The 17,756-nt window shown below is 39.1% G+C and overlaps 2 protein-coding genes across 5 annotated transcripts in view; both read left to right on the forward strand.

Annotated features, from left to right (window-relative positions):
• Positions 1-17,756, forward strand: part of ATP5PF (ATP synthase peripheral stalk subunit F6) — a 985,871-nt gene that overhangs the window by 184,442 nt on the left and 783,673 nt on the right. The window lies entirely within an intron of this gene.
• The window catches only part of CYYR1 (cysteine and tyrosine rich 1), a 105,746-nt gene that overhangs the window by 44,952 nt on the left and 43,038 nt on the right, over positions 1-17,756 (forward strand). The window lies entirely within an intron of this gene.

Raw genomic sequence — 17,756 nt, forward strand, 5'->3', positions numbered from 1 at the left:
GAAATAGTAATATCTAAATACATATACATACATGATTCAAGCTCTAATACCAAAATGCAAAACAACCCCCAGCATATGAAATGTTTAAACATAGCAAGTATAGGCTACCCCTAACCTACAAATGAAATACATACACATATGCATATATTTGTCTTAATGATAAAAATGGATCTTAGAACATATTTTTCTGATGGAAATTATGTAACCTCTGGTGGCCAGGATGCTAACTATCTCACAAAAGCTTGTTCATTGAGCCACAAATTTATCAAAACTGAATTTTTACTTTGTTCGTATGGGGAAATAGTCCTAGTTCCAGTTGGTGAAATTAGGCCAAATGCCCATCTACTCTAATCTTCCCTACTTTTGATCATTACTCCAGAAAGGAGTTTGTGTATTGTATTCAATACAATCCAGAAAATGTATTGAAGGCAAGATGGTGTGATGAGTTTGAGTTTGGGCAGTTTACATTAGGTTGAGTGGTCATAAAGGCTTCTCTGACAAGGTGACGTTTGATCTAGAGCCTGAAAAGGTCCCAGAAATGAAGGAGAAGAGGATTTCAGGCCAGAGATTTAGGACAGGAAATAATTTGAGGTGGTCCAATAACAGGAAGAACACTGGTGTGGCTGGAGCATCATAACTGAGTGAATGAGTGGTAGAAAATGAGATAGTAGGCAGAAAGAAGTTGACACAGGTCAGATGACACAGAGTCTGGCAGACCACAATGCAGAGGTTGGATGTGACTCCTAAGCATAGCAAAAAGCCATGGGAGTTTTAAATAAGGGAGTGGAATGATCTGATCTGTATTTTATTTTAAAAGGTCACTTGCTGCCATGTGGTGAACAGATTGTGAGGGGTAAGAAAAGAAGCAGAGACACAACTGTGGAATTATCTCAGGGAGCAAGAGAAAGAGAAAGGGGGCTTTTCCTCAGATAATAGCACAGGCATAAAGACAAATGAGTAGATTCAGAATACGTTTTGGAGGTAGCATCAATAATAGTTGCTGATAGATTAGAAGGACAAAGTTAGACAAAGAAAAGCAGGATAACTTCTAGAAAAGAGGCCAGAACTATATTGTGTTATTAATTCAACAGATTTCTTTTTCTGGCAGCTTCCTATTATATTTTCAATCTGTCCTCATCTCGTTCACCACAGTTAAACTTCTAAAATAATTCAGATTATATCTTTCCTCTACCTTACCATTTTCAATATTTCCTTGTCACCTAACATGCACAACATCCTTTGCCTCCTGACAAAGTTTCGGCTTCCCTTCAGCCAAACCTTCCTCAAAGCCTGTGCTCCCGCCAAGCTGACCATTCACACTTTCATGCCTATTGTTTGTTGTGCTCAGAACACTCTTGATTTCTTCCTGTGTCTGGAAAAACTTATTCACCTTTCCAGTCTTAATAACCTCTGGCAGAATTCAATTATCCTGAGAACAAAACTGCCCTTGAATTAATTTCCCTCGTTGGGCTTTTTCACTGTGTATGATCATTAGCTGTGTCTCCATCTCTCCTGATAGACTATAGATTTTCAAGGGCAGGAACCTGGTGTTTTATCTTGTGGCATCATCATATCCTCCAGTGCAGAGTGAGTGCTCATAAATGTGGTGGAAATAAATTAAGGTTTATCCTGCTATGGAACATCATAACTGGTAAAATGAAATATTTTCTCGGGAAATTTAAGATGTGAAAGCAAAAAGTCCATTTTAATCAAAACAGAACTAAATTTTGCAAGCAATCAAACTGTCTGTAAGTTGGGAGAGCATTCTCCCTAAACATAAATAATCCTTAAAAATACCATCTTTGCATATTTCTGTGCCAGTATTTTTTTTAAATTTTAATAAAAATGTTGAGGAGAAGTGCCATTACAGATGCCTTTGAAGTTCTGATAAAAGCTACTGGATCATTTCACAGATTCACAACTTTGCGAATAATTTTAGGGACTTTCAAGTCCACTTAAACCCATTTATGGGGTAGATCAAGACTAGGTCAAGGTATCTTCTGTAAGGTTCTAAAAAATATATGGTAAATCTTCTCTATGGTGGGAATATTGTCCGTATTGCCAATTTTCATTAACCTCCTAGTGGAAGTGTCTGATACTGTGGTTGGTTGAAATGTGCCTAAAAATAAAGGTGAAATCTTTGTTCAAGAAGGCACAGAGTTTTGACAGAATACCACATGAACAATACAACATCAATGTAAAACTGTTGGTGACTTTTTGCTTCAGATAGAATTCATTTGTAAGGCAATGACAGAGTCAACTTTTCAATCCATACCACCACAGGTCCTCTCTTGAAGGACAAAACAGCTAACAAGGAGACAGTACGACTCCAAACCAAAGATTAAAAACATTGAAAATACTACCTTTGACTGCTAAAGAAGTGGACTGAATTTTCTTTATGAAACATCAGCAAATATTTTATCTGTCTTTTCACATTTTCTTCTTTGATATCTAATTGTCCTGCCTCTAGAGGCCCTGTCATGAGTAACCTATGTGTGGGTGGACTGGAATGTATGGTATGTCCCAAATGAAACAATATTTTGCTGACCATTCTCTTTGGAATGAGATATACTCAAGAGTTCAATAGACTAGCAGTGCATCATGAATTCTTTAAAAGAAAGACCTGGAAATATCATTCCTTAGTCAAGATCAGTACAAGATAAAGTAGGTCATTATTTGCTAATACTGATTGATGTTAATTTGAATGTTCCTTTTGGGTAAATTAGTTCTGATGTTTCTTATTGGAATTTGTTATTGAATTTGATGTCCATTCAGTGTACCACCTGTTTACAAAATGTAAGAACTAATAAAATACCTGAGCATATCTCTAGTTGAAAACTGATTGGCAGTGCTATTTAATTTAACCAGATGTCTTTAGTATACATATAGAGCAATATCAGTCTGGGCTAGTTAACATGATAGGTTAATTGATGAGGAAACCAAGGTTGCTGGTTTAATCTCTTAAAAACTGTTTCACCTGGATTACTTCAACTGCCTCTTAATTCATCTTCCTACTTTATTCTCTTTTAAAATTTTTAAATTTTATTTTAAGTTTCAAGATACACATGCAGGATGTGCAGGTTTGTACATGGGTAAACAGGTAAACGTGTGCCATGGTGGTTTGCTGAACCTATCAACCCATCACCTAGGTAGTAAGCCCTGCATGCATTAGCTATTTATCCTGATGCTCTCCCTCCCTCTGCACCCCCTGACAGGCCCCAGTGTGTGTTGTTCCCCTCCTTTTGTTCATTTGTTCTCATTGTTCAGTTCCCACTTACAAGCGAGAAAACACAGTGTTTGGCTTTCTGTTCCTGCATCAGTTTGCTGAGAATAATGGCTTCCAGCTCCATGCATGTCCCTGCAAAAGACATGATCTCATATGTTTGTTGGCTGCAGAAAGCTCAACATCACTGGTCATCAGAGAAATACAAATCAAAAACACAAGGAGATACCATCTCATGCCAGTCAGAGCGGCAATTATTAAAAAATCAGGAAACAATAAATGCTGGCGAGGCTGTGGAGAAAGAGGAAGGCTTTTACACTGTTGGTGGGAATGTACATTAGTTCAAACATTGTGGAAGATAGTTTGGTGATTCCTCAAGGATCTAGAACCAGAAATACCATTTCACTCAGCAATCCTATTACTGGGTATATACCCAAAGGAACATGAATCATTCTACTACAAAGACACATGCACACATATGTTTATTGCAGCACTATTTACGATAGCAAAGACATGGAACCAACCCAAATGCTCATCAATGATAGGCTGGATAAAGAAAATGTGGTCCATATACACCATGGAATACTATGCAGCCATAAAAAGGCATGAGATCATGTCCTTTGCAGGGACATGGATGAAGCTGGAAGCCATCATCATCAGCAAACTAACACAGGAACAGAAAACCAAACAACACATGTTCTCATTTATAAGTGGGAGCTGAACATTAAAAACTCATGGACACAGAGAGGGGAACAGCACATACCAGGACCTGTTGGGGGGTGGGAGTTGAGGGGAGGGAACTTAGAGGATAGGTCAATAGGTGCAGCAAACCACCATGGTACACGGATATCCGTGTAACAAACCTACGCTTTCTGCACATATATATATATATATATATATACACACACACATCCTGGGTTTTTTTATAAGAAGAAATAAATTTTAAAAAGACATAATTTCATTCCTTTTTATGGCTTCATAGGATTCCATGGTGTATATGTACTGCATTTTCTTTTTCCAGTCCATCACTGATGGACATTTGGGTTGATTCCATGTCTTTGCTATTGTGAATAGTGCTGCAATGAACATACACGGGCATGTATCTTTATAATAGAATGATTTATATTACTTTGGGTATATACCTAGTAATGGGATTGCTGGGTGAAATGATCCTTCATTCTAGATCCTTGAGAAATCACCATACTATTTTCCACAATGGTTGAACTAATTTACAGCCCCACCAACAGTGTAAAAGCATTCTTATTTCTCTGCAGCCCTCACCAGCATCTGTTTCTTGTTTTTAATATCCCTACTTTATTCTCAATTTAGATAGTCTGTTCTCAGCCCAGCAACTAGGGTTATTTCTTTCAAAAACATGAGGTAAGATTATGCCACTGCTCTGCTCAAAACTCTTCAGTATTTTCCCTTTTTTACACAGAGTAAGAGCCAAAGTCTTAAATGGCCTACAAGTTACTCCATGATCTGGCCCCTTAACCTCTGACCTCATGTCCTGCCATTTTTCCCATATGCACTTTCCTTCAGCCACATTGACTTCACTGCTTGAGTATGTCAGATTCCCTTCAGGTCCCTATCCTAGCCATGCCATCTGTCTGGAATGCTGTTACCCAGATGTCTCCTTGGCCAACTCCTTCACCACTTTCAAGTCTTTGTTTCCCAATTCTTCTACATCCCTTCTCCTGATCCTGACTGGCTCATTCTTTTATACCTTGTACAATTTTATAGCTTCTGACAATATTTATACTTATTTATTATGTGCATTGCCTGTTCCCCTGCCCCTCCAGGATGTAATCTCTTCAAGGACAGTTATCTTACTTAATGATATATTCCAAACATCTAAAATAGTATTTGGCACATAGCAAGCTCTCAATAAATATTTGTTGAATCAAATGAATGAATGGATTGGCTATACAGCCTAAGATTTTCTTATTAATTCATTCTAGGTATACAAAAATGTATAAGACTTGGAACTATCTTCCAAAAAACCACCTATAACCTTAGGAACTATATTAAATTGTTTGCAATGGATCACAAACAGGCCTGAGGGAAGGAGCAAGGATGGTTTTCCCAAAGCTATTCTACTTCAGGAAAAAAGTTGTAAGGATTCCAGTGATACTCCAAAAATGTAAATTACTGCCTAATTTCAGAAGTCAGAGTGATACCCTGATCCGGAGCCCCATCCCTTTCTTAAGGTAGTCAATTGTTAAAGAAATGGGATCTAAATTAATTGAAGCATTTGTTAAGTGTCAGAAGGCTGAGCTTTATTTAGGATGATATTGGTCAGGCAGCATCATAAATGATGGAGCTACCATCAATAAAAGTAGCATAATTTCTGCATTTCACAAATGAGGAGATTAAAGCAGCAGTGTCTTATTCTGTCTGTTGCAGCTATAACAATGCCACAGACTGGGTAATTTATAAAGAAAAGAGGTTCATTTGGCTCATGATTCTGGAAGCTGGGAAGTCCAAGAGCATGACGCCAACATCTGGCAAGGGTCATCCTGTGGCAGAAGGCAGGAGGCAGAAGTGAGCACACGAGACAGAAAGAGAAATCAGGTCAAACTCATCCTTTTATCAAGAGCTCACTGCTGCAATAACTAATCCACACCTGGGATAATAGCTTTAATTCATTCATCAGAGCAGGACCTTCATGACCTCATCTCTTACAGCTCCAACCTCCCAATACCATTATATTGCCAATTAAATTTCAACATGAGTTGTGGAACAAACGTTCAAACCGGAACACAGAGGGCAAAGATGTTAGTGTCTTAGACAACCACGTCAGTGGTCTAAGTTTGGAAATTCAGGTGGTCACATACACATAGCTGCTGAATTCTACTTTCATAACCAAGACACTGTCTCTGCATTGCCTTCCCAAATCCTCAGGGAGTGATAGCAGCCAAGTTTGAAATCTGTCCTTTCTTAACAACCCAACCTCTTCAACATGAGACATGTTCCATAAATCCGTGTGAGTGCTGAGACACAAAGGTTCGTTGATATTGTGGGTGAAGACCTCAGGGTCAGGTGAGAGGAACACTGATAAGCCTTCAAGTCACAGACAAGCGCTGAGGTCCCCCAAGAAATACCTGTATGTTCCTGTGTGGAAATCTTCCGGCATCTCTTATAGGTTTAATAAAGAATTGTCTGGGGCTGGGTGCGGTCTCACACCTGTAATCCTAGCACTTTGGGAAGCGGAGGTGGGAGGATAGCCTGAACTCAGGAGTTCGAGACCAGCCTGGGCAACATGGTGAAACTCTGTCTCTACTAAAAATACAAAAATTAGCCAGGCATGGTGGTGTGTGCCTGTAATCCCAGCTACTCAGGAGGCTGAGGCAGGAAAATCGCTTGAATCCAGGAGATGGAGGTTGCAGCGAGCCGAGACCATGCCACTGCACTACAGCCTGGGCAACAAAGCAAGACTCTGTCTCCAAAAAAGAATCGTCTAGGCTCTCTTGAATTTTGGAATACTCCTCCCCATTCCAGGAAGTTTTAATGTACCCCATTCCCCATCTGAGTCCTCTTTTCGACAGAAGAAAAAGGAGGATTTTTTTTTTTTTTTTTACAAACTAAATATAGCTCGATAGATAAATAAGTTTTCTGCTACATTTTTCTTTCAGTTGCAAGCCACTTCTTGGAAATAATTAGATTTATCTGACAAGATACTTGAAAGATTAGAAGTAATACCATATTAAAACTGTCTAATAATATGAAGTAAACAATGGATTGTAGAAGGACGGGCTTGACTAATCCTACTATAGAGCTGCTCTATTTCTTTCACAGTAACTCACTTTATTGATAGGTACATTATTTTTAACCTTGATTATAGTCAAAATTTTAATTGGATAGATTATCCTAGTGAATTCTTAAATCCTGGCTAAACATTGCTTTTATTATTCCCTAGAATCCTTTCATTACTTGCTAGCTTATAGTTGAATTTTAATATTCAGTTAAGCAAAGGATTTTGAAGCAAATCAATTATCATACATTCCTTAAAATATATCAAACATTCTAGAGGCCAATATAAGTGAATCTTGAGTTTGACCATTATCATACATAATATGTGCAGATACTATTGCCTATTTAAACAGACAATTAAAAATTGATTATATTTTGGGAGATCTCTGTAAACTTATCAAAACTAGAGAACTTGTCATGTAACAGAATCGTTCAGCTTGATATTCTGCAATCAATATTTTTAAAGTGCAACTTTCAGAAGAATGTATTTCAGACTTTTAACTTTAATAGCAGTGGATTTGCTTGTAGTCACTGAAATCTCAAACTTTTTTCACAATTTAGCAGCCATTGGTCATCTATTAATAAATGCATTAATATTTATCAAATGACAAGTCTTTTTTAATGTGCTTTTAAAATGTGCTAAATACATTTTGCCCTACAGTTCAAGTTCGCTTTCAAAGGGCCCTTATAAACTATCAAACTGTCACAATGCAAATTACATAGTAAAAGAAATTATACAGTGATTTAAATAGAACTTCTTGGAAGGATGCATGGTCCTAGGATGCAATCAGTATTTTTCATTAAATACTGGCAATCAGATTATACAGCAAAAAGCCTACTCTGTACATATGATTGGCAGTGAAAAGTATTTTTAGACTCGGGTACTCACATTGGCTTTGCAAGTGGTATAAAGCAAAAAGCCAGAGTCCACCTTAAATATGGCAGCTTCTTACATTTCATACAACTGCTTCATTCTGTAGAATTTCAGGGACCAGAAAGAATTGCATTAACTGGAAAGAACCAAGTCAAAAAAGGTGGGGAGGGCTAGTGTGGAAACAAACTTCTGAGGGAAAAATTGACCATATGAAGGAGCCTAAGAAAGTGAAATTTCACTTATGCCTTTTTTTAGTACTTAAAACATATTTTAAGCATGTCTTTTGTGTGAATGACGCTATAAGCATTGTGGGAGAAAAAGGATAAGTGCAAACTCTTTTGGAGATTTATACTAGAGTTATTGGAGTTCTTAGTATTACTTCAGAGCAAGCATAGAATCATATAAATGCTCCACGGGTTGGGGAGAAAGGGATCAGTTGTGAATAAAGAGATCAGGGAGACCGACACGGGTGGATCACTTGAACTCAGGAGTTCAGGACCAGCCTGGGCAACATAACAAAACTCCATGTCTACAAAAAAATACAAAAAATTAGCCGGGCATGATGGTGTGTTCCTATAGTTTCTAGCTACCTGGGGAGCTGAGGCAGGAGGATCACTTGAACGCCAGTGGTTGAGGCTGCAGTGAGCCAAGATTGTGCAACTGCACTCCAGCCTGGGTGACAAAGTGAGACCCTCTCAAAAAAACAAAAACAAAACAAAACAAAACAAAGCAAAAAAAAAAAAAAAAAGAAGGAAAAGAAAAGGAAAGGAAAAGAAAGAAAAGGAGATCAGGGTGGATTTTACTGAAGGAGTAGCATTTAATATGGAGGAGACAAGGTGTACAAGAGTTGATTGGAAAACAGTAAGTGATCTAAGAGGGCTGAACAAAATAAAATAACCCTGGAAAGGAAGTTTGGACTAGTGTGTGGAAGGCACTGAAGGCCAGAGATCCAAAGCAATTCCCTAGGGCAACCGGTATGTTCTTAGATTACTTAACGTGCCTCTTGGCACATAGGACACAGAGTATGCAAGAGTTATTAGTTCACTGAACCAGTGATAAAAGAGACAAAAGCTCTTTAACTTACAAGGAAAAACTAGATGAAACATGGGGAAAAAAGATTAGTACTATCATGCATACCACATTGAGTTGTGAAAAACATGTCCAGTTATAATTTTTCTATCTTCATTATTCATTTAATAAATATTTATTGAAGAAGTGTGATATAGTGGTGGGGAACATGTGGAGGAATTGGTTTGGGTTCACTTAGGCCTGCCTTCAGATCTCATGTCCATCAACTGCTTAGTCTAAGCCTCAATTTTCTCATCGGTTAAATGGGCATAATGCTGCTTCCTTGCAGAGTTACTGTGCACATTAAGTGAGATACTGTGAGTAAAAGCCTTATTACATGACCTGACACGTGGTTAGTGCTCAAATAAGTTAGTTCCCTCTCACTCTGGCCCTTTTTTATACACTCTGTCTCTTCCTCCAGTCTATTGTCTCCCTACACTAGGAAACTAGGGGCACTTTTGTGTTGCTCTAAAGGAATAGCTGAGGCTGAGTAATTTATAAAGAAAATAGGTTTATTCGACTCACGGTTCTGCAGGCGATAAAAGAAACATGACACCAGCATCTGTTTCTGATGAGGGCCTCTGGCTGCTTCCATTTACAGTGGAAGGCAGAAAGGAGTTGGTATGTACAGAGATCACATGGTGATAGAGAAAGCAAGCACAGGGAAGGTGCAAGGCTCTTTTTGACAACCAGGTCTTGGGAGAACTAACAGAGTAAAAACGAATTACTGTGAGTACCAAGGCATTCCTGAACCATCTTCCCCCACAACCAAAACACCTCCCATTAGGCTCCACCTCTGACACTGGGGATCAAATTTCAACATGAGATTTGGAGGGGGGTCAAACAAACCAAATGAGAGCGATCATTTTCTCTATTCTGCAGACCCTAGGATTACATCTAAACGTAAGCGAGAATAATTTCTGGAGCCCCCACCCAACGTCTGGGACTCAGCTCAGGTCATCCTCTCTATAGTAGTTTCTCTCTTACCTTGGGCCTGGTGTTTTTCCTCTTTGGACTTTTGCCCAGTCACCCTTTTAGAGCCCTGGTCTTTCTAAGACCAAACCTCTGTCCTCTCCTTGCTAAACTCCACAACTCCCATTTTATCCCCTTTTCTTACTGGCTGCGCTGCCCTGGAACTTGGTCTGGTCAATAGGTTTTTGTTACTGATGAACTTCACTGATATTTAGGGTCTGACTAGTCTCCACAGTATTGCCTACTTCTGGATTGGGTCCTGGGCTTGTATCTTTCAAACCACTTGCTTTTTATGGAACTGAGCCACCTCTCCCCACAGCAGCTTTGTGGGAGCACTAACTTGGATCTTTTGCCACACCACTGGAATTTCCCCTGGACCCTGCAACTAAGGAAGTGACTGTGTGTGTATTGAGGGTTGGCATGGCTCCTGGTCCTAGTCTCAGCCTCCAGGGATCTGTGCCAGGCCTGCCCACGTCTGCAGCATTCTTAAAGGTACAAAGATGACCAAGCCCAGTTCTTAGACTTAAGGATCATATAATATAGTAGGCAATATGAAATGAGTGCAAGACTAAGGGCCGTGCAAGGCAGAATATGGTAGGTGTGTCAGGGAAGTACAAAGCACCCTGTGAATTCACAGAAGCAAGATTTCAATCACATTGTTGAACTGCCATGGTGAAAGCAACATTGGAGCTAGGCTTTCAATGATAGATATCAATGGACAGATAAACGAAAAGACATGGCTAGGACAGGGAAGCAATATGAACAAAGACACAGAGGTAGCTAAATGATACCAAGGGAAGAATAAGTAGTAGGTGGGGGAGCTGGAGAGAATCTGTTCTGCATCCAGATTGTGAAAAATGTTAAATGCCTGGCTAGGAGAAAAGCACTTACTATGATGACTATTCCAGACCAGGACTATAGTATACAGCCACACAGGCTATGCACGGCCAACTCCAGGGGTCCCATTCATATGCATTAGGGGTTGGCAAACCTTTTCTGTTTTATCTAGCCTGAGAGTAAATATTTTAGGCTTTGCAGGCCACGTGGTCTATGTTGCAACTACTCAACTCTGCCTTTGGAGGGCCAGAAAAGTTATAGACAATGCGTAAACACATGAATTTGGATGTAGCCCAATAAAATTTTATTTATAGACACTGAAATTTGAATTTCACAAAATGTTACTCTTTTCACTTTTTAAGTCACTTAAGAATGTAAAAACAGAATGTTCTTAGCTAACAGGTCATACAGAAACAGGCGGCAGACCAGACCTGGCCCCCAGGATGTAGTGTGCTGACACCTGATAAAGACTCAGTGTGGGCTGGGCGCGGTGGCTCACGCCTGTAATCCCAGCACTTTGAGAGGCCAAGGCGGGTGGATCACTTGAGATCAGAAGTTCAAGATCAGCCAGGCCATCACAGTGAAACCCCATTTCTACTAAAAGTACCAAAAAATTAGCCAGGCATGGTGGCATGCACCTGTAATCCCAGCTACTTGGGAGGCTGAGGCAGGAGAATCACGTGGACCCTGGAGATGGAGGTTGCAGTGAGCCAAGATCGCACCATTGCACTCCAGCCTGAGTGACAGAGTAAGACTCTGTCTCAAAAAGAAAAAAGAAAAAGAAAAAAAAAAGACTCAGTGTAAATGATACTAAGTTGTGAGACACATTGATGGTGTTTGTTAAAGACCAGCATGATGCAGTTTTGTCTGTATAAGAAATAGACAAGAGGGAAGAGAGATGTAAAAAGGGAATCCCATTCTGATGGTACTGCCGTAGTTCAAGCAGAGAGAGACAGAGACAGAGAGCGAGAGAGAGAGAAAGAGAGAGAGAGAGAGAGTGTGTGATATTGTTGACGTATTTCTGAACTGCCATGTAGAAAGTGACATTTGAGCTAGGCTTTCTATTTAAATACAGCTATTTTTCTATACTTTTTCCTCCAAATTGTCTACACAATGTACCATCAACCTGGCACCGTGACCCGCTTGCAGGATGTCTTTTATGAAAGTGAATGGCAGACGTGTCTTAAAAGAATAAAAGGAGAAAAGCAATCATTCTCAAGGTTATAATCTTTGAGGGGGAAAAGGGGAAGAAACTCAAACCCTTGAGTGGAGGCAGTAGTATAAATTGTCAGCAAAATAAAACAAAGAAGCCTTCACTTTGCAATAACTTGCTCCTCTTTTTATCACAAGATCATATGAAACATCTTAGAAAATTCATTGTGCTTTCTGTTACCCTCCATTTTAAAAGCCAGCAACTTGGGAATGTTTCAGAATATTGATTCAGTGAACTTCTGTTGTACAAAGCTTTATCTCATTGTTGATATGCTGTCTGCATTCCAGCATGTGACTATGGGTATCTATTTGCGTCTGGCCTTATTGGATCCATGTTCTTTTGTTCATCACAGTAGAGCTATGTGGGCCAATGACTAGGCAGGAAAATTCCATGACAAGATTCAATTAGGAAATTATCATCTGGATTTTTATGTGTTTGCTACTAGAGTACTAACTGGTTTATCATCTTTAATACTTTAGTCTTTGAATGTGTTATTTTTAAATGACTGTAAAGATGTTACTAATATTTAGCATGTGTGTACAATACAGACATGAGCAGCAAGAAACATCTTCCAATCATAATGGGTGAAGTTTCTACTGAGGCAAATATCTGCTTACTATATGAAATACTTATCTATCACAAATGGATACACACAAAGGGTAAACTTTCTCACAGATAATAAATGGCATGCCACAATAACGTCAGTTAGCAAGAAATTCCCCATACGGATAATGTGTTCATTTGGCAGGGAATTGAAACAGATAATTTGGATTCCTTTTACCCTAACGTTGTAAAAGTCTGCTGAGGAATTCTAGAAGACCCAAATCACTAGTAAAATCATAGAAAAATCCACATATTTGAGTATTTTGTATTAAATGTATTTAAAAGATTAGATTTTTTATGATACTTCTTTGAATAGATAACACTATAGGATATCATTATTAACGTTAATATTTTACCATCCGTAACAAACTTGAAGTGACTAACAAAATTATTATATATAAATTCAGTATCTTTTTGAAGTCTGACAACAGATGTACTCAGTACTCAAATATATAAAATCTAATGTTATCAAAAGATTTTAATATATCTTTAAATACATTCTAATGAGATTTTTCAAATAGCTGATATTTTGTCAGTATCATACCTTGGAACAATAGACGACGTTGCACAATAGCCAATGTCCTCCAGCAACAGAACAGAAGATATCACACAAGCTACCAGTATTGGATTCATTCACTGTTGAATGAATTTTGCTTTCACTAATCTTAAGTGTTTGTTATATATCTGAATTTCTTTGGCATTTTCTTCATGCTCCATACATAGAAAATAAACCAACGCTGATACATAAACAGCTCCCTACTTCACTGGCTAAGTATCACAGCTGTTAAGCCAGCAGGTCTGGAAATGATACCATTCTCTATGGCTCTAACAATGAGATAACTTTATAAATATTGATGTAAAATAGGAATGTAATTCATTTTATCTTATCTGGGCAGGTTTTCTATGCTCCGTACTGCATTATTCATGTACTGGCATTTGAACGGTTGCCTACATTTGGAAATTCTGTTTACAAACTTTTACATTCGGGACTTACAAACCTTTCTGATATAAGCAGGATAAGTATTTTCCCCCATTTCATGAGTTTGAAAATAGAGTTCCAGAGCAGATACCTAAATTGAAGCCATGTGAATAGTGACTGGTTCAATGAGATCTTACATCCAGCCCTGCTGAATCCTATTCTGTGCTCCCTACATTGCATCACACTGCATCTTAAGAAGATCATTCCAGAGTTGGTTGCTGTGTCAAACTGAGGAGTGCTCACCAATAGCCAGGTCTCCTCTCCTTCCAGAGCACTTAGAAGAACATACTTCCCAGTCAGCCCTAAACCCTAGTTGGGTGGAATCATGGTACTAGCTCTGACCAGTAGGCTATGAGCAGGAATGAGCTGTGTCACTTCTGGAAGGAGTTGGATAAAAGCCTTCATGAGATCCTCAGTAGCAAACATGGAAGCCATAAGATTGAGATGGTGGGCCGGGCGCGGTGGCTCAAGCCTGTAATCCCAGCACTTTGGGAAGCCGAGACGGGTGGATCACGAGGTCAGGAGATCGAGACCATCCTGGCTAACACGGTAGAACCCCGTCTCTACTAAGAAATACAAAAAACTAGCCGGGCGAGGTGGCGGGCGCCTGTAGTCCCAGCTACTCGGGAGGCTGAGGCAGGAGAATGGCGTGAACCCGGGAGGCGGAGCTTGCAGTGAGCTGAGATCCGGCCACTGCACTCCAGCCCGGGCGACAGAGCGAGACTGTCTCAAAAAAAAAAAAAAAGATTGAGATGGTGGAGCTATAGGATGCAAAATCCTGGATCACTGAGTCACTGCATAGAGGAGAGCTACCCTGGAGAGTCATCTGACTTAAGCAGGCTTTGATTAGGAAGAAATAAACTTTTTCAGTAAAGCCACTGAGATCTGAGGGTCAGTTGTCACTGCAGCATAAGCTCAGCTTATTCTAATAAAACTCATCCACATCCTTTCTACAGCTACTATCAGTATTACACCATTATTATCTCCTAATATATCATTTCCAGTTAAGATGTTAAAGGAAATGCAAAAACTGATCTTTGGTGCTGTGGAGAAAATAAAATAGTAAAAAGGGATAGGAAGTTATTAAGGTTTAGGTGCCACAATTTTAAATCAGTGGTCAAGAAAGAACTCACATAAAATGTAACATTTGACCAATGACTTAACACCATATGGACATCTGCAAGAAATACATTCTAGGAAAAAGGGAATTGTCAAGCATTTGATGTTTTAGGAGCGACCAAGAGGTCAGTATAGCTGAATACAGTGACTGAGAGGAAGGAGTGTAAAGAGCAATGAGGTTAGAGAGACAAGGAGAACAAGGCATATCATGGAGGTTATTGTAAGGACTTTGCCTTTTACTCTGAGTGAAATCAGAAGCCTTTGAGTGTGGTGCAGTGTAGCAATATGGTTTGATTTCTATTTTTAGAGGACCGTTTTCTAAAAGCAGATTTATGGCATTGAACAGCTATTTACAATGGAGGGTGTTGCAATATAATGTGGATTCGATCATGTGTTATTCTGATACATGGGCTAATCCTCAGTAAACCAATGCTAGTGGTCTTAGTTCACAGTGCACATCATGTTGATGATAATCAGGCTTCTATCTAAGTTTCTTAATACCTTAAGCTGGAATCCTCTGATTTGAAACACTCGCCATAAAGTTATGAAATGGATCCCTGCAAGGATCTTTATTCTCCAGAATCTCCATAGTAAATCATCAAAAATAGTTGGATGTAATTTCATAGCATATGAAACCATCACTTGGAGTGTCCTAAGTGATGATAGAATGAATGTGTTGATCTTACAAACTATTTACTTTGTCATTTCCACTTCAGTACCCAAAAGACAGCTTTCACTCAGCATCTCCAAAAAGTGAAGTCATTCTTCATCCCTATCTACCTATTCCAGAACTTGTGCCCATTGTATTCCTTTACTCCATTCAGAAAGCTCCCATTACCACAATAGCTTAAGTCAGAAACCCCAGAGATTGGTAACCATTTCTAAAAGCTTTTTCTTTTACATACCCCCTCAAATTCAGCTTTCCCACAAGCCAACCCAGCCTCAAATCTAGTCCTTATTCCCTTTCATGCGAATTGCTAGAACAAACCTCACAGGTCTCTCTGGCCTTCTGGTTGTGTCACTCCTCTTTCCGCAAGAATGTGCTAAACTCTTTGGGCTTAAAGACCCCTCATAATCAAGTTCCCGCCTGCATTTTTAGCAACAACCCTTGCCACTTATATATTACAACATTTGCTGCAGCCACACAAAGCTGCTTGTTGTTTTCCAAGCATCCTAAGCGATTTCACACATCTGTGACTTTGCAAATGCCATGCCCTCTCATGGGATATTTTCTTGCCTTGTCTAACTGGCAACTTTCTCTTGCTTTCAGCCTCTGTTTATACATTGTCATTTATAGTCTCCCTTGACCTCACCTTCAAGATCCCTCATAGGTAACTTTATTTCAGTGGTGACTTTGAGCTTACATCTGTCATCTCCACAAGACAACTCTCTATATGTCACACCCCCAAAACAAAGGCACATACATAATAGGTGTTCATATGTGTTGAGTGAATTAATAACTCTAAATACCATTCTGGCTCCAATGCCTGGTATTACCATAATTGGGAGGATTTCATGTCTGTATCTCAACACCCATCCTGTGATGCCCAGTGGGTAGAAAATGGCATTTATTATCATTTCCTTCATGAGGGAAAATGTAATTTCTTTCAGCAGTTTGTTGGGTAACTTGAAAATAAAACAGTATTTTAATATTGAGCTTGTTTTTACTTGAAGTGGCTGCCTCTTTTTCGGCATTTTATCACCCCAGATTGATTTATCTTTGTAATTCTTCTTTGGCTCACAGCTATTGCTATTAAATAATTGCCTTTCTTCTTAATGCTGACCTCACCAGATGCTATGAGTATAAAAGAGAAACCCATTGAGAAAAATCAGCCCCTGGTTTCTTGGTTCATCTGGAAATCTGAATTTTAAAATTTGTGTAAAGATAGATTGCATTAAAGAGAGCATATTCTAAAATTAATAATAGAATAATGAGAAATGTAAAGACATCTAATGTTTCAAAGGGATTACATTTCAGCAATGCAACATTGTTTAGTATTTATATTTGGCTCTTTTTTCCTTACTATAGTATAGCATATGTTCTGAGATGGGACATTGCTGTTTTTGCCTCATCAACTTGAAACCTCTCTGTAGTCAGCATAAGGCATGTTTTGTTGAATACTGCAATAATATGCTGTTGTAACTGGTGGCTGAGTCATCTGTTTTTACAGGATTGTTACTGTAAGGAGCTGAGACATATGTCTCATGTGTCAAAATTGAGTGTGAATTTTAAAGTCAAAAATAAAATGAACCCTTGAACATACTCAAGTGAAAATCACAGCAACCTGTGGGCTGAGGGCTTTCGTAGCTACTATTTGATTTTTTCGAAGTTGCGTTATTACACTGTTGGTATTTCCATGCAGTCTGGGAAAATACAAGCTCAAAGCTTATAAGTACTGCTATGAAAAGGATGATATTATGGATTTTTCTACTTTCTCTGTGATCAGCTTTTTAAACCAGGGATCCTGTGTTTCTGGTCCCTAAGGGCTTCATTTGCCTTTAGGGTTACCAGTGGTCAAGTGGCCAAATGAGGGGTCAGGGTCATTTTAGCAAGTGGGCACCCACCTCGATTGACCAGGGACCCCCATGAGAGGTCTGTGCATCTTTTGTACCTGTTTCTCTTTCCTACAGTGAAAGAATTCACAGCATGGGCACCTGGGTCAGGTATCCAGGGTAAGATTAACAGCACAGGAGATGTTGATGATGGTAACACATGGAGATCTTCTTCATACCAAAAACACTGAGTTCACTCTGCTGTTGCATCATGATTTGACACTGAGACTAGAACCAGAAAACCTTCTTCAGGGAAGTTGAGTTTGAGAGTGTAGCTGCCCCTAGAGTTCACCTTCAGGTCTCCTTAAAGCTCCTGTGTCTCCTTACTTAGCCTTGGCCCAGGATGCTTTAGAAAACACAATACAATGACAGTCAAAAATAATAGTATTTATGGGATTCATGGATCCAAAAGTGCAATGAAACTTCATTAACATAATAGTGAAGAGAAAACCCCCTACATGTCAGAAGAACATCACAGTGCAGATAAAGTAAGCAGGGGCATGTCGATGAGAGCATGACTGTAGGCTAGAGGCATGATGACCTAGAATTAAAGTAAAATTAA

This window comes from Macaca thibetana, chromosome 3 (genome assembly GCF_024542745.1).
Source record: "Macaca thibetana thibetana isolate TM-01 chromosome 3, ASM2454274v1, whole genome shotgun sequence".
NCBI classification, from domain to species: Eukaryota; Metazoa; Chordata; class Mammalia; order Primates; family Cercopithecidae; genus Macaca; species Macaca thibetana.